This window comes from Bos indicus, chromosome 9 (assembly GCF_029378745.1).
Source record: "Bos indicus isolate NIAB-ARS_2022 breed Sahiwal x Tharparkar chromosome 9, NIAB-ARS_B.indTharparkar_mat_pri_1.0, whole genome shotgun sequence".
NCBI lineage: Eukaryota > Metazoa > Chordata > Mammalia > Artiodactyla > Bovidae > Bos > Bos indicus.
In genome coordinates this window covers 285,379-308,994 of record NC_091768.1, presented here as the reverse complement: position 1 = coordinate 308,994, position 23,616 = coordinate 285,379, and the positions used below count along the sequence as shown (strand labels likewise).

The following is a 23,616-nucleotide window of genomic DNA, read 5'->3' as shown; positions in this document are numbered from 1 at the left end:
TCTAATTGATTTTAACTGCACATCAGTTCATTGCTGAAGTTTCAAATCTCATTTCTTAGAAACTGAGCAAGGCAAAGGCAGAAATAATTGAAGGGATTATGTAAATAGGTTCATGCATCTAATCCAGTTAACATAAGGGAAATGTTGCTCAAAAGCATTAATGAATTAACCATCTTGAATTTACCATATCTACAGATGAAGTACAAATTAAGAACAGAAAAATCAAATATCACCACAATGATGGAATTTATCCTCTTGGGGTTTTCTGATATTCCCAATTTCCAATGGATTCTTTTGGGGATATTTTTAGTCCTCTATTTGACCATCCTGATGTGCAACAGTGTCATTGTATTGATAACAAGAATTGACCCTATTCCCCAGACCCCCGTGTACTTTTTCCTCAACCACTTTTCCATTTTAGAAATCTGTTATGTAACTGTCACTATCCCAAGAATTCTCACGGACCTCCTGAACCAGAAAGGGCATGTTTCTTTCATTGCCTGTGCTACACAAATGTGTTTGGTCCTTCTGTTTGGAGGTTTAGAGTGTCTCCTCCTGGCCGTGATGGCCTATGACTGCTACGTGGCCATTTGTAAACCTCTTCCGTATGGTCTGATCATGAGCCCCCAGGTCTGCGTCCAGCTGGTCACTGCCTCCTGGGTCAGTGGAGTTCCTGTTGTAATTGGGCAAACATGGCAGATTTTCTCTCTGCCCTTTTGTGGGTCTACCACAATTAATCATTTTTTCTGAGACCTCCCCCCCATATTCAAGCTTGCCTATGAGGATGCATTTGTGAACGAGATAGCAGTCTATGCAGTTGCAGTGGTATTCATTATGGTTCCATTTCTGCTGACTATGATAAAATAATCTCCAACATTCGCCAGAGCGAGGGCTTTAGCCTAAAGCCTTCTCTACTTGCTTGTCTCACCTCACAGTGGTGGTCTTATTCTATGGCACAGCCTCTACCACTTATTTACAACCCAAACCAAATCAATCTGAAGAAACTGGGAAGCTGATCTCTCTTTTCTACACAGTTTTGATCCCAACGTTCAATCCCATTATATATACTCTGAGAAACAAAGATATCACCATAGCACTGAGAAAACTACTAAGTAAATTATCAACCTGACTCAAAGGCTTGAAATTACAGAAGCAATTTGTTTCTATGTTTCTCACGTAAATACATCAGAAAATATCATCTAATTTGTTTCTATGTTCCTATAAAATGATAGTTAATATCATCACTGCCATCTCACATTATTTGAAAGGACCTTAGTTTCAAAGAGCTAAGGGTTTCTGGGTTATCAAAGCACACATTACCTCCATGGCAATGATCTATTCTGAAAACCTATCTTCCCTCTCACTAGGAAAGAGTGAGTTAAGAGATTTCCTGATCAATAAAATGATAGTTAAATGCTATATAACTAATGATCATGGTCATGCTCTGTAAGAAATTTGCTTGAAACTTCCCATTCCTTCAGGCATATTCACTGTCCTTTTCCATACTTATGATTGGATTTAGATGATGAGAAAACAACAACCACATCCAAGTTGGTGGGAGTAGGGGAATCTGAGTGCTTTCTTGCAGTTTTTCCTTCTTTCTCTGTTTTGCAACTGTCCATAACCCTTTCAGAGTATAAACCCTGAAAGGATCCTTTGTTACCTCAATGCTGACTGTTCTCTAGTGACGTCATTTCCTCTGGCTTATAGCTTTCATGTTTTGCTTTTGTAGTGTCTCCTTAGTATTAGGACTATTAGGAATTTAAACTATAAACTGCATTGGGTTGAATGTTGATCCCTCTAAATATATATCAGGTTATAACCTACAAACCTGAACTTGTTAGGAAAATAAAAGCCTTTGCAGATGTAATTCACTTAAGGACTTTGAAATAAGATTATCTCAATTTAAGGGAAGGGCACTATGTCCTATGATCAGTGTTTTAGTTCTTATAAGGGAGGAAGAGAGATTAAGTTAAAAATAGAGACACAGTGACACAGAAGAACACCACGTGAAGATGGAGGAAGCAACCAGGAATGACACAGCCATGAAGCAAAGCAGGTCAGGGACCACCAAAAGCTGAAAGAGGCCAGGAGTTACTATCCCTTTAGAGTCTGTAGAGGAAAACCCTACCAGCCCTGTGATTTGGGCTTTTAAAGATGTGAGAAAGTCAACTTTTGTTCTTTAAACCACTCAATTTGTGATAATTTGTTACAATAGATCTAGGAATGTAATACACTGTGTAAGCAGTCATTTTATTAAGGTGTTTTTATTCTAATCATCTGGAATAAATTCTGTATCTTTTGAGAACAGTGATTTAAAAAAATATGTAGATTTTTTTTTTTTTTACTTTAAAAACTATATCAATGAAGCCTTATAAAAAATATTTGCTTCAGAATGATGGTTAGTTGTGTTTGTTCAAGGATGTTTATTAAAAGCTTTTTTTTAATACTGCAAAAGACAACACTAGCAAAGCAAAGGTAAGCTGTTCTCATTTGGAACATACTACTCACGGGCGCCCGTTTACCATGTGATGCTGCACAGTCTCTCAAGACAATGTTTTAGAGCCAAGCCAGTGAGGAAATCCCAAGCTTTTCAGACATGTAAGTACATAAATACATGTACAAAACATAACTCTATTTTTGCAAAACAAAGGGATATAGCTTCCATGTATTCATACAACATCTCACATGTGCATCTTTCTACTTGGTGTGTATATATGTCAGCAATATCTGGATATGTATTAGAAGAGAGAATGGGCTTCTTTACAGTGACAGGAGTTCAGATAATATCTGACTTATTTATTTATACTTTTTTGTGGTATGGATTTATTATAAAGATAATAATAGGCCCATCACAAAAATAATAAATTTTATTCAGAAAAAAACTAAATATGGAAGAAAATTACTGCATTTCTCCTTTTCTTATTGCCTCCCAACATTTTAAAGAATATTTAGTAGCTAACAGAAATTTCAATATCAGCCAAATGATATTTGATGTTTGAAAGAAACAGCACATTTTTTATGAACTAAACAGAGCCAGAATATATAATGTTTGGTCATGTCTTTAAAAAGGACTAAATTGGCTTTAATAATAGTTACAAACAGAGATAAATTTAAGATTATGAGGTGGATATTTATGTACATAGGTACTTTTACATATTTATAATATACATTTTATATAATATAAACATATATATTTCAATATTCATTGGAAGGACTGATACTGAAGCTGAAGCTCTAATAATTTGGCCACCTGATGCAAACAGCCAACCCATTTGAAAAGACTCTGATGCTGGGAAAGATTGAGGGCAGAAGGAGAAGAGGGCGTCAGAGGGTGAGATGGTTGAATGACATCATGGATGCAATGGACATGAACTTGGGCAAACTCCAGAAGATGGTGAGGGACAGGGTGGCCTCCAGTGCTGCAGTCCATTGGGATGCAAAAAGTTGGACATGGCTGGAGGACTGAACAACAACAAATATACATTTATATATAGCTATACTATATAAAATAGTTACTATATAAAATAAAAATAAAAATTACTTATTTCACTCTTTTCACAGAGAGAACATCAAACACACACACACACACACAACCAAGAAGCACATCTCACTTCAGTGATAACACTGGTTCTTTTTGATTTTTCTGTATTTACAATGTCTGAGTGTTTCTCTTTGTAATATTTTCCTTTTTTATGTGATTATCCTGGTGAGAAGCAACAACAATACTCTTATAATCAGAGTTGACAAGGCTCTCAAATTCCCATGTATTTTTTCATCAGTAACTTTTCCTTCCTGGAAATCTGTTATGTATCTGTCACTCTTTCTAGAATATGCATAAACCTTTGGTCAGAATATGCACTACAAAGATATATTTTATTTGTATTCTTGGAGACACAGAATACTTGGTCTTGACAGTTATGGCCCATGACTGCTATGTGGCCAACTGTAACTTTCGCAACTTTCCCTACTTCTAAACCAGGAGCTCTGTATTCAGCTGATGATGCTTGGCTCTTGGATCAGGGGTGTTACAGCCAGGATAAGGCAAACATGCCAAATTTCCCCTCTGTCATTTTTGGATCTAACTACAAGCTGGGCTGTGGCAATGTTTTTCTGAATGAGATGTCAGTCTCTATAGTTGTACTATTAGTGAATCATTTGTCATGACCCCTTTTCAGTTGACACTTGGCTCCTACAGTAAAATCTCTTCTCCATCCTGTGTTGCCATCAGCAACGGGATGAGCCAAAGTTTTCTCCACCTGCTCACCTCACATCATGTGTGTGCACTAAGTTGTTTCAGTAGCGTCCAACTCTCTGCAACCCTGTGGACCGTAGCCCAATTGGCTCCTCTGTCCACAGGGTTCTCCAGCAAGAACACTGGAATGGGCTGCTGTGCCCTTCTCCAGGGGATCTTCCCTACACAGGGATCGAACCTGCTTCCCTTAAGTCTCCTGCATTGACAGGTAGGTTCTTTACCATTAGTGCCACCTGGGAAGCCCCATAGTTGAGCCTTTATTTTGTGGACCCAGAACCATTACATATTTATGATGTGATTCCAAACATTTTTACAGGAAAGATTTTTTCCCTCTCCTTTCTATACCGTGTTACCCTGATGTTTAATCCCATGATATATACTCTGAGGAATAAGGATGTCATGACAGCCTTGAGAAAATGACTGCCTTAACGTTGAACATCTTATCCACTACTTTGAGCTAGTGATCTTTTTCCCCGCTAAGTTCTGCTCTTGTCTTAATCAGATATTATTTGAAATTTTGCTTCCTGTATTAATATAAATTGATTATCCTCATGAACTTGCCATTTTATGCTTGACTTTCTGATATCAGGATTATCTCCCTGGTGTTTGCATTTATAAAAAATTAATTTTTTTGCTGATCTCATATTTAATGGACTAGTCTCTGTCAGCAAAAATTCACTGCTTATTTGATTTGTTGTTGTTGTTCAGTTGGTAAGTCATGTCTGCCTCTTTGTGTCTTCATGGACCATAGCATGCCAGGCTCCTCACTCCTCCACTGTCTCTCGAAATTTGCTCAGATTCATGTCCATTGAGTCAGTGACACTATTAATATCCAACCATCTCATCCTCTGCTGTCTCCTCCTTTTTGCCTTCATCTTTACTAGCATCAGGGTCTTTTACACTGAGTTGGCTCTCTGCATCAGGTGGCCAAAGTACTAAAACAATATAGTATATTTTATCTATCAACTGGCCTCCTAATATTTTTACCCAAAATTCATAATGTATATTCTATTTTGTCTCCCTCTGTATTGTTATAACTTACTTAAAAACAAAAGATTTCAGCTAGCAAAGATTACTGCATATGGAAAGCTTTAGAGAATACTTGTTGAATGACTATAGAACAAGTCATAGAATGACTTGAATAAGCAAAAGTTCATACTACAGAAAATGTAGAAAAAAATGGCCTTTTAATAGAGTATATTAATTTAATTATATATAATGGTGCAAAAAAAGAGAGCTTGACCCTCACTTCACAAAATTTATTTTAAAATGTAATCTCAGATAACTTGTAAACTTAAGTAAAATGCATAACAATGAGTTTTTTATAAGATAATGTTTATTAACTTCATAACGTTGGTGTGAAAAAAGTGTTTTTGATAAAATTATTAGTCATAATGTAAATATTAATCTGTTACACTTCGTGGATATTCAGAGTGAAAAATTTCAACATAAAATGTTTAAATACACTATAGTTAAAGGAGTGCTCTAAATCAAAAGCATCAAAAATTCAGGAGAAAAATTGACAACAGACTTAAAGGTGCATTTCATAAGACAGAATAATCTAAATGCCCAGAAAAAAGAAAATAACTCACTAGCAACCAGTAAATGCAAATTAAAAGCAGATTTAAACCAAATGAAATCTATGACACATTCATTACAAGGATGAAATAAACAAAAAGACTCACCCTATCACATACATAAAGGATGTGGAGTAATGAAAGCTCTCGCCTGATGCTGGTGAGTGAATTGTACAGCATATTAGCACACAGCCTGCCTTCATCAAGAAAAGCTTACCCTTAGCCATGTACCAGAAGAAGTGTGTGCACATGGGTGTCAAGGGACACATCTGAGAATGCTCATTTCACACCATTGATAATATCAAATCTTTATCAAACTAGAATTGACTGTAACTGTGATAATTTCACACAGAGGAAAACCAAGGAGTTATAGAAATGAATAAAATGCAATTACATACAGCATGGATTAAGCATATTTTTCAGCAAACCAAATCATAATCATATTGTACATATCCTTTTTGTTAAGGTAAAAAGCAGTATTTAGAACACCATTTATCATATGTATATACATAATTCCTTCTATTTCTTTTTTTTTATACTTTTTTTAAAATTTTATATTATTTTAAAACTTTACATAATTGTATTAGTTTTGCCAAATATCAAAATGAATCCACCACAGGTATACATGTGTTCCCCATCCTGAACCCTCCTCCCTCCTCCCTCCCAATACCATCCCTCTGGGTCGTCCCAGTGCACTAGCCCCAAGCATCCAGTATCGTGTATCAAACCTGGACTGGCAACTCGTTTCTTACATGATATTTTACATGTTTCAATGTCATTCTCCCAAATCTTCCCACCCTCTCTGTCTCCCACAGAGTCCATAAGACTGTTCTATGCATCAGTGTCTCTTTTGCTGTCTCATACACCGGGTTATTGTTACCATCTTTCTAAATTCCATATATATGCGTTAGTATACTGTATTTATGTTTTTCCTTCTGGCTTACTTCACTCTGTATAATAGGCTCCAGTTTCATCCACTTCATTAGAACTGATTCAAATGTATTCTTTTTAATGGCTGAGTAATACTCCATTGTGTATATGTACCACTGCTTTCTTATCCATTCATCTGCTGATGGACATCTAGGTTGCTTCCATGTCCTGGCTATTATAAACAGTGCTGCGATGAACATTGGGGTACACGTGTCTCTTTCCCTTCTGGTTTCCTCAGTGTGTATGTCCAGCAGTGGGATTGCTGGATCATAAGGCAGTTCTATTTCCAGTTTTTTAAGGAATCTCCACACTGTTCTCCATAGTGGCTGTACTAGTTTGCATTCCCACCAAAAGTGTAAGAGGGTTCCCTTTTCTCCACACCCTCTCCAGCATTTATTATTTGTAGACTTTTGGATTGCAGCCATTCTGACTGGTGTGAAATGGTACCTCATAGTGGTTTTGATTTGCATTTCTCTGATAATGAGTGATGTTGAGCATCTTTTCATTTGTTTGTTAGCCATCTGTATGTCTTCTTTGGAGAAATGTCTATTTAGTTCTTTGGCCCATTTTTTGATTGGGTCGTTTATTTTTCTGGAGTTGAGCTATAGGAGTTGCTTGTATATTTTTGAGATTAGTTGTTTGTCAGTTGCTTCATTTGCATTATTTTCTCCCATTCTGAAGGCTGTCTTTTCACCTTGCTAATAGTTTCCTTTGATGAGCAGAAGCTTTTAAGGTTAATTAGGTCCCATTTGTTTATTTTTGCTTTTATTTCCAATATTCTGGGAGGTGGGTCATAGAGGATCCTGCTGTGATGTATGTCAGAGAGTGCTTTGCCTATGTTCTCCTCTAGGAGTTTTATAGTTTCTGGTCTTACGTTTAGATCTTTAATCCATTTTGAGTTTATTTTTGTGTATGGTGTTAGAAACTGGTCTAGTTTCATTCTTTTACAAGTGGTTGACCAGATTTCCCAGCACCACTTGTTAAAGAGATTGTCTTTAATCCATTGTATATTCTTGCCTCCTTTGTCAAAGATAAGGTGTCCATATGTGCATGGATTTATCTCTGGGCTTTCTATTTTATTCCATTGATCTATATTTCTGTCTTTGTGCCAGTACCATACTGTCTTGATAACTGTGGCTTTGTAGTAGAGCCTGAAGTCAGGTAGGTTGATTCCTCCAGTTCCATTCTTCTTTCTCAAGATCGCTTTGGCTATTCGAGGTTTTTTGTATTTCCATACAAATTGTGAAATTATTTGTTCTAGCTCTGTGAAGAATACTGTTGGTAGCTTGATAGGGATTGCATTGAATCTATAAATTGCTTTGGGTAGTATACTCATTTTCACTATATTGATTCTTCCAATCCATGAACATGGTATATTTCTCCATCTATTAGTGTCCTCTTTGATTTCTTTCACCAGTGTTTTATAGTTTTCTATATATAGGTCTTTAGTTTCTTTAGGTAGATATATCCCAAAGTATTTTATTCTTTCCGTTGGAATGGTGAATGGAATTGTTTCCTTAATTTCTCTTTCTGTTTTCTCATTATTAGTGTATAGGAATGCAAGGGATTTCTGTGTGTTGATTTTATATTCTGCAACTTTACTATAGTCATTGATTATTTCTAGTAATTTTCTGGTGGAATCTTTAGGGTTTTCTATGTAGAGGATCATGTCATCTGCAAATAGTGAGAATTGTACTTCTTCTTTTCCAATTTGGATTCCTTTTATTTCTTTTTCTGCTCTGATTGCTGTGGCCAAAACTTCCAAAACTATGTGGAATAGTAATGGTGAAAGTGGGCACCCTTGTCTTGTTCCTGACTTTAGAGGAAATGCTTTCAATTTTTCACCATTGAGGATAATGTTTGCTGTGGGTTTGTCATATATAGCTTTAATTATGTTGAGGTATGTTCCTTCTATTCCTGCTTTCTGGAGAGTTTTTATCATAAATGGGTGTTGAATTTTGTCAAAGGCTTTCTCTGCATCTATTGAGATAATCATATGGTTTTTATTTTTCAATTTGTTAATGTGGTGTATTACATTGATTGATTTGCGGATATTGAAGAATCCTTGCATCACTGGGATAAAGCCCACTTGATCATGGTGTATGATCTTTTTAATGTGTTGTTGGATTCTGATTGCTAGAATTTTGTTAAGGATTTTTGCATCTATGTTCATCAGTGATATTGGCCTGTAGTTTTCGTTTTTTGTAGCATCTTTGTCAGGTTTTGGTATTAGGGTGATGGTGGCCTCATAGAATGAGTTTTACCTTCCTCTGCAATTTTTTTGAAGAGTTTGAGCAGGATAGGTGTTAGCTCTTCTCTAAATTTTTGGTAGAATTCAGCTGTGAAGCCGTCTGGACCGGGCCTTTTGTTTGCTGGAAGATTTTTGATTACAGTTTCAATTTCCATGCTTGTGATGGGTCTGTTAAGATTTTCTATTTCTTCCTGGTCGAGTTTTGGAAAGTTGTACTTTTCTAAGAATTTGTCCATTTCTTCCACATTGTCCATTTTATTGGCATATAATTGTTGATAGTAGTCTCTTATGATCCTTTGTATTTCTGTGTTGTCTGTTGTGATCTCTCCATTTTCGATTCTAATTTTGTTAATTTGATTTTTCTCCCTTTGTTTCTTGATGAGTCTGGCTAATGGTTTGTCAATTTTATTTATCCTTTCAAAGAACCAGCTTTTGGCTTTGTTGATTTTTGCTATGGTCTCTTTTGTTTCTTTTGCATTTATTTCTGCTCTAATTTTTAAGATTTCTTTCCTTCTGCTAACCCTGGGGTTTCTCATTTCTTACTTTTCTAGTTGCTTTAGGTGTAGAGTTAGGTTATTTATTTGACTTTTTTCTTGTTTCTTGAGGTGTGCCTGTTTTGCTATGAACTTTCCCCTTAGGACTGCTTTTACAGTGTCCCACAGGTTTTGGGTTGTTGTGTTTTCATTTGCATTCATTTCTATGCAAATTTTTATTTCTTTTTTGATTTCTTCTGTGATTTGTTGGTTATTCAGCAGCGTGTTGTTCAGCCTCCATATGTTGGAATTTTTAATAGTTTTTCTCCTGTAATTGAGATCTAATCTTACTGCATTGTGGTCAGAAAAAATGCTTGGAATGATTTCTATTTTTTTGAATTTACCAAGGCTAGCTTTATGGCCCAGGATGTGATCTATCCTGGAGAAGGTTCCATGTGCGCTTGAGAAAAAGGTGAAATTCATTGTTTTGGGATGAAATGTCCTATAGGTATCAATTAGGTCTAACTGGTCTATTGTATCGTTTAAAGTTTGTGTTTCCTTGTTAATTTTCTGTTTAGTTGATCTATCCATAGGTGTAAGTGGGGTATTAAAGTCTCCCACTATTATTGTGTTATTGTTAATTTCTCCTTTCATACTTGTTAGCATTTGTCTTACGTACTGTGGTGCTCCCGTGTTGGGTGCATATATATTTATAATTGTTATATCTTCTTCTTGGATTGATCCTTTGATCATTATGTAGTGACCTTCTTTGTCTCTTTTCACAGCCTTTGTTTTAAAGTCTATTTTATCTGATATGAGTATTGCTACTCCTGCTGTCTTTTGGTTCCTATTTGCATGGAAAATCTTTTTCCAGCCCTTCACTTTCAGTCTGTATGTGTCCCCTGTTTTGAGGTGGGTCTCTTGTAGACAACATATGTAGGGGTCTTGTTTTTGTATCCATTCAGCCAGTCTTTGTCTTTTGGTTGGGGCATTCAACCCATTTACGTTTAAGGTAATTACTGATAAGTATGATCCCGTTGCCATTTACTTTATTGTTTTGGGTTCGAGTTTATACACTGTTTTTGTGTTTCCTGTCTAGAGAATATCCTTTAGTATTTGTTGGAGAGCTGGTTTGGTGGTGCAGAATTCTCTCAGCTTTTGCTTGTCTGAAAAGCTTTTGATTTCTCCTTCATACTTGAATGAGATCCTTGCTGGGTACAATAATCTGGGCTGTAGGTTATTTTTCTTTCATCATTTTAAGTATGTCTTGCCATTCCCTCCTGGCTTGAAGACTTTCTATTGAAAGATCAGCTGTTATCCTTATGGGAATTCCCTTGTGTGATATTTGTTGTTTTTCCCTTGCTGCTTTTAATATTTGTTCTTTGTGTTTGATCTTTGTTAATTTGATTAATATGTGTCTTGGGGTGTTTCTCCTTGGGTTTATCCTGTTTGGGACTCTCTGGGTTTCTTGTACTTGGGTGATTATTTCCTTCCCCATTTTAGGGAAGTTTTTCACTATTATCTCCTCAAGTATTTTCTCATGGTCTTTCTTTTTGTCTTCTTCTTCTGGAACCCCTATGATTCGAATGTTGTAGCGTTTAATATTGTCCTGGAGGTCTCTGAGATTGTCCTCATTTGTTTTAATTCTTTTTTCTTTTATTCTCTCTGATTCATTTATTTCTACCATTCTATCTTCTAATTCACTAATCCTATCTTCTGCCTCTGTTATTCTACTATTTGATGCCTCCACAGTGTTTTTAATTTCATTTATTGCATTATTCATTATATATTGACTCTTTTTTATTTCTTCTAGGTCCTTGTTAAACCTTTCTTGCATCTTCTCAATCCTTGTCTCCAGGCTATTTATCTGTGATTCCATTTTAGTTTCAAGATTTTGGATCAATTTCACTATCATTATTCGGAATTCTTTATCAGGTAGATTCCCTATCTCTTCCTCTTTTGTTTGGTTTGGTGGGCATTAATCCTGTTCCTTTATCTGCTGAGTATTCCTCTGTCTCTTCATCTTGTTTAAATTGCTGAGTTTGGGGTGTCCTTTCTGTATTCTGGCAGTTTGTGGAGTTCTCTTTATTGTGGCATTTCCTCACCATGTGTGGGTTTGTACAGGTGGCTTGTCAAGGTTTCCTGGTTAGGGAAGCTTGTGTCGGTGTTCTGGTGGGTGGAGCTGTATTTCTTCTCTCTGGGGTGCAATGAAATGTCCAGTAATGAGTTATGAGATGTCTATAGTTTTGGGGTGACTTTGGGCAACCTGTATTTTGAAGCTCAGGGCTGTGTTCCTTTGTTGCTGGAGAATTTGCTTGGTATGTCTTGCCCTGGAACTTATTGGCCCTTGTGTGGTGCTTGGTTTCAGTGTCGGTATGGAGGCATTTGATGAGCTCCTGTCAATTAATGTTCCCTGGAGTCAGGAGTTCCCTGGAGTCAGGGTTTGGTCTTAAGTCTCCTGCTTCCGGTTATCGGTCTTATTTTTACAGTAGTTTCAAAACTTCTCCTTCTATACAGCACCATTGATAAAATATCTACATTAAAGATGAAAAGTTTCTCTATTGTGAGGGTCACTCAGAGAGGTTCACAGGGTTACATGGAGAAGAGAAGAGGGAGGAGGGAGTTAGAGGTGACCCAAATGAGATGAGGTGAATCAAGAGTGGAGAGAGTGGGCTAGCCAGTAGTCACTTCCTTATGTGCACTCCACAACTGGACCACTCAGAGATGTTCACGGAGTTATACAGAGAAGAGAAGAAGGAGAAAGGATACAGAGGTGGCCAGGAGGATAAAAGGGGGGAATGAAAAGGAGGGAGACAGATCCAGCCAGTAATCAGTTCCCTAAGTGTTCTCCACCGTCTGGAACACACAGAAATTCACAGAGTTGGGTAGAGTAGGGAGGGGTTAGGGAGGAGACACAGGCGACCTGGTGGAGAAAAAGGAGAGTCCAAAGGGAGAGAGAGCAGTCAAGCCAGTAATCTCACTCCCTAGTGAAAAATGGGTCCTGAAGATTGGGTTCTTAAAGGTACAAAGTTAGTAACAAATACATAAAAGCAAAAATTAAAAATCTAGAGTAGAGTTTGGAATTTCAAAAATACGATGTTAAAGAAAAGAAGAAGGAAAAGAAAGAGAGAAAAAACGAATAAACTAAAACAAACAAGGTCGCGAAAATTATAAAGAAAGTACAGGTACAAAATTGATAACTAATACCAGAAAGCAAAAATTAAAAATCTAGAGTAGAGTTTGGAATTTCAAAAATACAATGTTAAAAAAAAAAAAGAAGAAGAAAAATAAAGAGAGAAAACAAACAATAACAAACAATGTCACAAAAATTATAAAGAAAATACAGGTACAAACTTCATGTCATTCAGATATACAATGTTATATAAAAGAAGAAGAGAAAGAAACAGAGAAGAAGAAAAAAAGAAGTCACAGAAATTATATATATAAAAAAACTATAGGTACAGAATTGATAACAAATACCAAAAAGTGAAAATTAAAAATCTAGAGTAGAGTTTGGAATTTCAAAAATACAATGTTAAAGAAAAGAAGAAGAAAAAAAAAAAACAAGGTCAAAAAATTATAAAATATATATATATGAAGTTTGCTGAAGAAGAAAAAAATAGGGTCTTTTTTTTTTTTTTTTTTTTGCAAAGTAATAGGTTATAAAAGTGGAAATTAAAGGAACAATAGAGGACTTAAAAAAATTTTTTTTAATTAAAAAAAAAAGAAAGAAAGAATGATTGTAAAAATAATAAAAATATATCTAGGACTTTCTTGGTTTTGTTGTGGGTGTTGTGGGTTCAGTTCATTTTTGCCTAGTTCCTTGGTCAGACTTATATTTCTCAAGATCTATAGGCCCCTTCCTATGTAGTCCGTAGTAACCACAGGGTTTTGATCTATTGCCTGTAGCTTCCAAGGCGTTTCCCTCTGTTATATCTTCTTCTGTTTGCTAGTCTCTTCAGTATCTGGTTTCCGCCCTGACACAAAGGGGACGGTGGAGGACACTTTTTTTTTTTTTTTTTTTTTTAGGCTTACTTGTTCAGTCGCGCTGTGGGGAGGGAGGGAGGGATGCTGCAAACAAATAACACTGGCGTGCGCTCGCAGTGCCTCAGCCACCCTGGGTGTGCCCCCGCTCATGGCGCATGTAGCCACCCTGCCAACAGTGCTCGGGCTCTAGGTTGTTCCGCCGGGAACAATCCGAGGCCGGCCCTGGGTTGCATGCACCTCCCAGGTCCAGGCCGCTCAGGTTCAGGCACTCAGAGGCGCAGACTCAGTTGGGCCTGCGTTTTGTGCTCTTCCCAGGTCCTAGCAGCTCAGGTGATGTGTTTGGCGAGCGCCAATGCTGCGACTTATCACCTCCCCGCCACTCGGTTATCTGGGTGTAAAACCGGCGCACCTTCTCAAGCAGATGTTGACCGTCCAGACCCCCAAGAAGTTTTAGTTAGCAAAGAAGCCTGCTTACAGTTTTATAGATAATGTCTCTCTGGGGCTGCGATTGCCCCCTTCCGGCTCTGGCTGCCTGTCACCGGAGGGGGAAGGTCTGCAGCCGGCTATCTCTGTTCAGTCCTTTGTTCCGTGCGCGGGCCTGGCGGTCTTAGGTTAGGGCTGGCTTTTCCCGTGGTAGATATCCCACAGTCTGGTTTGCTAGCCCAAATTATTTCGCTCAGATAGCACTCAGGGTATTCAGGCCAGATCCTTAGTCTGAGCGATGCAGCCCGCGCCACGCCTCCCTGCCCAGCCCCCGCTTGCTAATGGCGGATGCAGGCGTCTGCGCTGCTTCTCCGCTGGGGGAGTTTACGGTAGGGCTCACAATCTGCGAGTTTTAATTGTTTATTTATTTTTTCTCCCTGTTATGTTACCCTCTGTGCTTCAAAGCTCGGCACAGATTTGGCAGTGAGAAGGTTTCCTGGTGTTTGGAAACTTCTCTCTTTTTAAGATTCCCTTCCCAGGACGGAACTCTGTCCCTCCCTCTTTTGTCTCTTTTTTTGTCTTTAATATTTTTTCCTACCTCCTTTCGAAGAGTTGGGTTGCTTTTCTGGGTGCCTGATGTCTTCTGCCGGCATTCAGAAGTTGTTTTGTGGATTTTACTCGACGTGTAAATGCTCTTTTGATGAATTTGTGGGGGAGAAAGTGTTCTCCCTGTCCTACTCCTCTGCCATCTTGGCTCCTCCCCCCCTCCTTCTATTTCTTAAATTTCATTTAATGAGCATTTTCTATCATTGAAAAAAGCATAATACTCTTTCTTACTTTTGGCTATGCTTCTATTTTATTCTGAAACTAATTTAGAAAAATAAATTACCTTTTATTATAAAAAAGTAGTGATTAAACAACAAAAATATGATTCAAGACTGATGATGCTACAGAATTGCTTTGAAAAATAAATCAACATCTTTATAAAAGGACATAGTTAAAGCCAAGTTTAATTTTCCAACCTCTAAAACAATAAAAAACAAATAACTTTTGTGGTTAAGAGGCACTGGTCACAATAAGCCAGTCTACTTTCAAGCACTAGAAATTTTTGATAAGTTATATCACATATTTTAAAGATATATAACTGTGGGAGAAAAAAGAATAGATGACAATATCAAAATCAAGGCTCATTAAGTCATAAAATAGTCACAGTTTTTCAAGCACAAATTTGTTGCAATATCATGCTACTGCATATCTTAGTATGTGTGCATGCTTACTGATTAATTCAAAGAGTGAGCACTATTGTGGTATTGGTCAACTGGATAGTCCTCTCCACATGTACATAATGCATAGGAAAATGTCTCAGACTTTTTAACACTGTATCACTGTTCAGATTACAATTTACTTATTATTATTATTTTTAACAAATGAAGCTGCAGTCTGTATGTTGAAGGAATAATTTTCTTCTATGAATTGTTAATTCATCTGCTTTATCCATTTTTAAAATTTATACTTTGGACTTTTCCTCTGTATTAAAGAAGGAGCCAAGATCACTTTATTTGAAATCAATTGTAACAATTTTTTCCATTATATTAATTATATTTGATACTTATGGGGCTTGCTGCTTTTTAGCATCTAGAATAATTTATTTTTACACAGTTTTTTGTTTGTTTGTATGTGTGTGTGTCCTGCAGTCTAAATTTTAATGAGTTAAACTTTCCTTACTCCAAAACCATAAAACCGATTTCTTAGAATACTGTCATCATTTCACTCTAAAATATACAAAATTGTGTATAATTTAGGGTTTATCCTGCTGTGGGATAGTTATCAAAAATGCATATACTGTTTTTTTTTCCCTCTAAGCCTGCACAGTTGTCCGAAATAACAGTTATTTTAAATGCCCATGCTTTACCAATTTGGAAGGCTATTTTAGTCAATGACAAATGTTCATGTATATTTGAACCTTTTCTAGAATTTCTTATTCTATTCCATCAAAAGACTTCTTGATACTGCACTGATCTGTGCTCAGTTGCTCAGCTGTGTTGGACTCTTTGTCAGATGCCATGGACGATAGCCCGCCAGACTCCTCTGTCCCTGGGATTTCTCAGGCAAGAACACTGGAGTGGATTGCCATTTCCCACTCCCAGGGATCTTCCTGACCCAGGAATCAAACCTGTGTCCCTGGCCTTTCCTGCCTTGGTAGGCAGATTCTTCACCACCTGAGAAGCCCATGAATAATACTACATTCTGTGAATCACGAGGTCTTGTAACTCCTTTCCAGCACTATTTCTTGGATGAGCCCCTGCAGGAGCTTAACCTGGTTGGCCTCTGACTCCCCTTCTGTCCTTTATCACATCTGGTCCCCGTGAGAAGCCTGTCCCACCACCCACTACTCACGGGCCTGCCATGATCTTTGCCATGAGGCTCCTGATACTTTTTAATTAACCTTCCAAATTACTCCCATTGTCACATTACTATATGTGTTCTCTCTCTTGTAAATATTTTTTCTTCATAATCATACACCTTAAGAAATCACTATTTACTAAATAATAGGAAACAATATCCAATTTTTGGGGTTATGAGAAACTGGCTCTAAGCCAAGGTTTTAAAACAATCTTAATATTGGAGAAATTTCTCCACATTTGAAACATATAACTCACAAACTTTTTGCTTAGCATCTTTCCCATGATCTCAGCTGGACTTATTCCAGAATCTCATTTTATTGTAATTAGAGTCAAAGTATTCACACCTTGAACATGTAAAATAAATTTGGGAAAAATTGATGGTAGGCTGCAAAAGGGAGGAAAAAATTTCTCCTACTACAATTAAACTTGGGTTACATTTTAAAATTTTGATGTATGTTTAATACATTCATCAGCTAAATCTCAGGTTGCTGAAGAAATCAATAACACACTAATTTTGCACATAAAAATATTTGCCATTAGAATATGTATTATAACTATTACACAGATCTGTCCTCTAACTAGGAATCAAGGAACATATCATACAGAGGCTCTTCATAATGCATTCATAATAGTTAAGGTAAAAATTGGATGCATGTCTGTTTTGGATCGACCCAAATAATATTGTGTGAGTGTGTGTGCTCAGTCATGTATGACTCTGTAGCCCACCAGGCTCCTCTGTCCATGGAATTCTCCTGGCAAAGATTCTGGAGTGGGTTGCCATTTCCTACTCGAGGTGAATTTCCTGACCCAGGGATCAAACCTGTGTCTCTTGTATCTCCTGCATTGGCAGGCCAATTCTTTACCAACTGTACCACCTGCTGCTGCTAAGTCTCTTCAGTCGTGTCCAACTCTGTGAGACCCAATAGATGGCAGCCCACCAGGCTCCCCCATCCCTGGGATTCTCCAGACAAAAACACTAGGGTGGGTTGCCATTTCCTTCTCAAATACATGAAAGTGAAAAGTGAAAGTGAAGTCGCTCAGTCATGTCTGACTTTTTGCGACCCTATGGACTGCAGCCTACCAGGCTCCTTCGTCCATGGGATTTTCCAAGCAAGAGTACTGGAGTGGGGTGCCATCGCCTTCCCTGTGTACCACCTGGGGGGCCCACAAATAATATTACTTAGCAGCCTGTTCACATCTAAGAAATAAAATACTCTGTCTCCTCTATTCCCTGGAGAGAGTAAAGAAAAATGTTCTCTGAGTAGAGTGAGAACAATCTGGGAAAATTTTTTTTTAAATATAACGTCAGAAAATTCATGAAGTGATGATTTTATTTTATTTATTTTTTTAATTTAATTTAATTTTATTTTTAATTTTACTATTTTAATATTTTACAATATTGTATTAGTTTTGCCAAATATCGAAATGAATCCACCACAGGTATATCTGTGTTCCCCATCCTGAACCCTCCTCCCTCCTCCCTCCCCATACCCTCTGGGTCGTCCCAGTGCACCAGGCCCAAGCATCCAGTATCGTGCATCGAACCTGGACTGGCAACTCGTTTCATACATGATATTATACATGTTTCAATGCCATTCTCTCAAATCTCCCCACCCTCTCCCTCTCCCACAGAGTCCATAAGACTGATCTATACATCAGTGTCTCTTTTGCTGTCTCATACACAGGGTTCTTGTTACCATCTTTCTAAATTCCATATATATGTGTTAGTATACTGTATTGGTGTTTTTCTTTCTGGCTTACTTCACTCACAGAAAGCTGTGGTACATATACACAATGGAGTATTACTCAGCCATTAAAAAGAATACATTTGAATCAGTTCTAATGAGATGGATGAAACTGGAACCTGTTATACAGAGTGAAGTAAGCCAGAAAGAAGTGATGATTTTAATTGGAAATTTAAATGTGCCAGGTGGCAGAGATCCCTTGGGTAGAGATAACTACTTTTAAAGAACACTTTATGTTTAGAAAGAACAGAATATTTAAAGGCCAGTTGAATAACTTCGATGAAACAAGTAATTTCACTTACAGGAAATTAAATATTCTGACCTTCTCTAGTGAGAAAAATCAGCAACATCTTAAGTAAGAAAGGTAAATATGAAAATAATTATAGTAAGGTTTAATTCTTATTTTAAATTTAAAATTAATAATTTACCCATTAAAACATGTGTAAATTATAAATTTTAACATGGTAGCAAATGTTTTGGTTTATTAAAGCAACTTCCATATATTTCTTATTCTATTAAATAAAAATTGCAATTAAATAATAATAATAAATAATGGTACTAAGTCACTTTGAAATGTCAAAAATTGTAATAATTAAAGCCTAGGTATAGATGATAGTAAAGAAAACTTCATTTGAGTCAACACATTGTAACAAAAAGTTATATATGCTTATTTTTTGATATTATAATAAGAGATTTAATATGACATAACACATAAAAAAGTTACAACCTTTGGGGAATTCAAAGAACAATTATTTTGAAGAAAGAAACTTATAGAATTCAGGATTTATAAAATAATAAAGATAGCTTTAAGTCCAACATTGTTTTTAAATTATTTTCAAGGATTACATTGCTAATTTTTATCAGATATACAAATATACTTGAAATACACCTTGTTCCACTCTTGAAAAATTCAAACTCAAATCTTACCTACTTCATGTTATACAAGATTTGATCACCAAAATGTATCTGTACAATTAAAAACTATTTTATATAGCACTGGAAATAATTTTATTCAAGTAATGGGTGAAATTGCTCATACTAAATGTTTTTATTCATAAATGATAAAGATTAAAATTCTATTCTTTTGTATATTAATCTTTTCTCCCTTTTCAGATCGACAATTTTAAAAGTGTCTGTTCCTTTTCTCAATTTCAGAATCAAATAATGAACACCATATTAAGTAAACAAGCATTTTCTAGGTTCTATATTGTTCCCAAGTATGAAAATAGTCTCAGTCCTTCAATCACAGATCATGTAATATCAGTGGGAAAATAAAAGGTATATGAAAAGAATTAGCCAAATTGCAACTCTATGTGCTACAAAGTCGTGTGTGTTCTCCCTATTAGTTCTAAAGAGTGGAGGTGATAATATTATTGAAATTATTGGGAGAAAATTCTTGGAGAATTCACATCTAAGAGTCTGGGATTTTTATAACACTGTGATGATAGTTTTAATATCTTATTTCATTCCCTCATTAACCATGTGATACAAAGTCAAGGTAAATTAGAGAGCAGTTTTTCATAGTGGTAAAACAGAGAGTGAAATTTAGAATAAAAAAATTTAGTTTTTAATAACAAAAATAATAGCTAGCTTTTAAATAGACTTCTATGAATGCCAAAACATCTTTAATTTGCTTTACATGTATCAAATGAATTAATTCATATAGCAATCCTAACTGTTGGTACAACTGTTAGTTTTGCAGCCAAGTGATCTATGGCACAGGGAGATTAAGTGGTTTGCATTGCGGTTTGCAAGCTGGCAAGTGAAGCCATGATTTGATTGCAGGCTATCTTGTCAGGATTGTAGTTTTTGCCCATGACACTGTATTTAGACTATGCTTGCATGGAAAACCTCGAAACGTAAAGGATGGGGAAATGAGAAGCAGGGCTGGAAGTCATGTTGAGTCAAGTGATGCCTGGCTGCTGCTGCTGCTAAGTCGCTTCAGTAGTGTCCGACTGACTCTGTGCGATCCCATAGATGGTAGCCCACGAGGCTCCACCGTCCCTGGGATTCTCCAGGCAAGAACACTGGAGTGGGTTGCCATTTCCTTCTTCAATACATGAAAGTGAAAAGTGAAAGTGAAGTCGCTCAGTCATGTCCGACTTTTCGCGACCCCATGGACTGCAGCCTACCAGGCTCCTCTGTCCATGGGATTTTTCCAGGCAAGAGTACTGGAGTGGGTTGCCACTGGAGTGTAATATTTAAGGAGGCAGTCACTGTAACAATGGTGCAATGCAGAGTCAGCCTTGAAACTGAGTGAGTGCTCTGAGATTCTGTACTAGAGGACTCTCATTCCTTATTTAGCTAAGACCGTATTCTACTCCTGGCTCTGATGAAAGGAAAAAAAAATGCAAAAATGTAATCATCAACAAGTAACTCAATAACTAGCAAAAACAATTTTTCTAGGGAATGTGTTACAAACCTGGCAACTAAATATTTAAGAACATTATACCATATTAATAATTATAATTATAGGACTATAACTTATACATAAACATATTAAAAGTGATAGGTAATTTTTTCAATAATATATTTAATTATCTCAAATAAGAAAGCAAACAGAAAATTTAAACAATTACTTAATATAACAGATGATAAATAACAGAGTTAGGATTCAAACTTAAGTATGATTTAAAAAATAGCCACTGATTTGCAATCACAGAATCAATGTGCAAATGATCAGTGTATCCATCATTGCTAAATCTCAATATCCTGGCTCAAGAAAAGTGAGTTTAGAAACCGTTATCTGAATTATTATTATTATTTTTTGAGGAACAACAAAGACTTCAGAGAGGCACACAGAACCAGGGTAAAGCATGACAGGAGGTATCTTACACAGCTAGTGAACACATTCCAGGCAACCCCTGTTTTCCCAGAGTGACCCTTTTAATTGCTTGTATCTGTATCTATTCCCACACAACTTTTCCAGAATAAAACCCTCTTATAGCCCCCATATAGTATCTTACTGAAATATATGTATTTTATTCCCCTATGTACAATAAAATAAAATATTATCTCATTTTTTTTGTAAACTGCATAATAATGTGAATTGTATATAAGAACGTGTATGATCAAGATCATCAAGTGATGGGAGGGAAATGAAGAGTTGAAATATGTAGCTGAAAATATATAGGAAGATAATTTCTGTTATATTAATAGTTCTACTGAAGTATGTAAAGAAAAGTTACAGAGAAGTACAACAAAATTTCCAAAAAATGTAAATATTTAAAGGAATTCCCAGAAGTCCAATGATTAAGACTCTGTACTTTCACTTCAGTCTCTGGTTGGGGTACTAAGATCTCATAAGCCATGAGATACGGCCACAAAATGATGTAAGTATTTAAAACTGAGATCACATAGCAACACTATGGGTCTATCTTCAATGATTATCAATTTGTCCAATGCCTGTGCTGATCAGGGCGTTTGGTGTTTCCCTGGTGGCTCAGCTGATAAACAATCCACCTGCAATGCAGGAGACAGGGGTTTGATCCCTGGGTGGGGAAGATCCCCTGGAGAGGGGAATGACAACCCACTCCAGTATTCTTGCCTAGGAAATCCTATGGACAGTGAAGCCTGGTGGGCTACAGCCCATGTGATCAGAGAGTCAGACACGACTGAATGATTAACACTTTAACCTTTTTGACTTTGACCTGTATTTGAAAAGAATGCCTTATAAGACATTTCAAGGGAGAGTGTATGGTGATAACACATGGATTATAAACTGAGAAAGGAGAAAAGCATAAATAATAAAATTCTTAAATTAGAAACAATTGCATTGATGATGAAAATCAATCTGGGTATCCTGATACAATTTATAAAACAGGCCCTGATCCCTGATGGTAAAATAAAAAGTAGATACTACATTTCCACCTTTTCACAGATGAAACACCAAGAAAAAACACCAGAAGGTAATCTCACTAAACTGATGGAGTTTGTTCTCTTGGACTTTGCTGATATTCCTCATCTCCAGAGGTTTTTATTTGGACTGTTCTTACTCATCTATATAATTATCTTGATGGGCAATGGCATCATATTTCTGATAATAAAACTAGACCCTGGTCTCCAGACCCCCATGTCCTTTGTATTTGGCAATTTTTCCCTTTTGGAAATCTGCATATAGCAGATTATGTTACACTCCCCAGAATGCTCACGTGTCTTTGGACACAAAGAACGATTTCTTTTGTTGCTTGTGCCACACAAATGTGCTTCATTCTTATACTTGGGGCCACCGAGTACTTCCTTCTGGCTGTGATGGCCTATGACCGCTACGCGGCCATTTGTAGCCCTCTTCACTATCCTCTAGTCATGAACTACAAGGTGTGCATCCAGCTAGTGGTTGGCTCCTGGATCAGTGGAATCCCAATCCAAATAGGCCAGACAGGCCAGATTTTCTCTCTGCCCTTTTGTGGTTCTAACTTCATCAACCACTTCTTCTGTGACATCCTTCCCATACTCAAGCTGGCCTGTGGGGACACATTTCTGAATGAAATGTTAGTCTTCACAGTTGCTGAGCTGTTTGCTTTGGTTCCATTTCTGTTGATACTTGTCTCCTACGGCAAAATCATCTCCACAATCCTTTAATTGCCATCAGCCACAAGTCGGGGCAAAGCCTTTTCCACCTGCTCCACTCATCTTATGGTTGTGGCATTGTTCTTCGGATCAGGCCTTGTCACATTTAAGACCCAAGACCGCAGGAACTGGCAAAGTGCTTTCTCTCTTCTACATGATTGTGATGCCTGTGTTTAACCCCATGATATACAGTCTAAGTAACAAGGATGTCATGATGGCACTGAGACAATGGCCATGCAAATACCTTAGTTCATTGAAAAAATAAGTTGTATTTCAGAACTTGATTTCTTATATATTTGTTATAAATTTTCAATATTTATCTTAAAGTCAATTTATCTGTCTATAAAGTGGTAGTTATTACCAAAATAAAAATTACTTGTAACACTGAGAAACCTTTCTGTCTCCAGTTATACAGTTATGTATGGGTCAACAAATAGCAAATCATTCACTTGGGAATTCTATATCCTTATTGTGAAATGTTCTCTTGTAGTAAGAACTTTAGACAAGAATTGCTATAATAGGCCCAGCTGTAATACAGACTCAGTTATATCACTTATTTGAAAGTATTATTATTCAGTTCCATAGAGTTGTCACAGAAATTTTAAAAACTTAGTAATGGACATGAATTAAAATGTTATGTATATGTTTCAATGTCATTCTCCCAAATCTTCCCACCCTCTGCCTCTCCCACAGAGTCCATAAGACTGTTCTATACGTCAGTGTCTCTTTTGCTGTCTTGTACACCGGGTTATTGTTATCATCTTTCTAAATTCCGTATATATGCATTAGTATACTGTATTGGTGTTTTTCCTTCTGGCTTGCTTCACTCTGTATAATAGGCTCCAGTTTCATCCACCTCATTAGAACTGATTCAAATGTATTCTTTTTAACGACCCAGAGGGATGGTATGGGGAGGGAGGAGGGAGGAGGGTTCAGGATGGGGAACACATGTATACCTGTGGTGGATTCATTTTGATATTTGGCAAAACTAATACAATTAT

General features: G+C 36.7%; 2 pseudogenes; both read left to right on the top strand.

Annotated features, from left to right (window-relative positions):
• The first annotated feature begins 210 nt into the window (after positions 1 to 210).
• LOC139184816 (olfactory receptor 10AG1-like) lies at positions 211 to 1,129 on the top strand (annotated as a pseudogene).
• Positions 1,130 to 20,659: 19,530 nt separating this feature from the next.
• Positions 20,660 to 22,880, top strand: LOC139185012 (olfactory receptor 10AG1-like; annotated as a pseudogene).
• Positions 22,881 to 23,616: the final 736 nt, after the last annotated feature.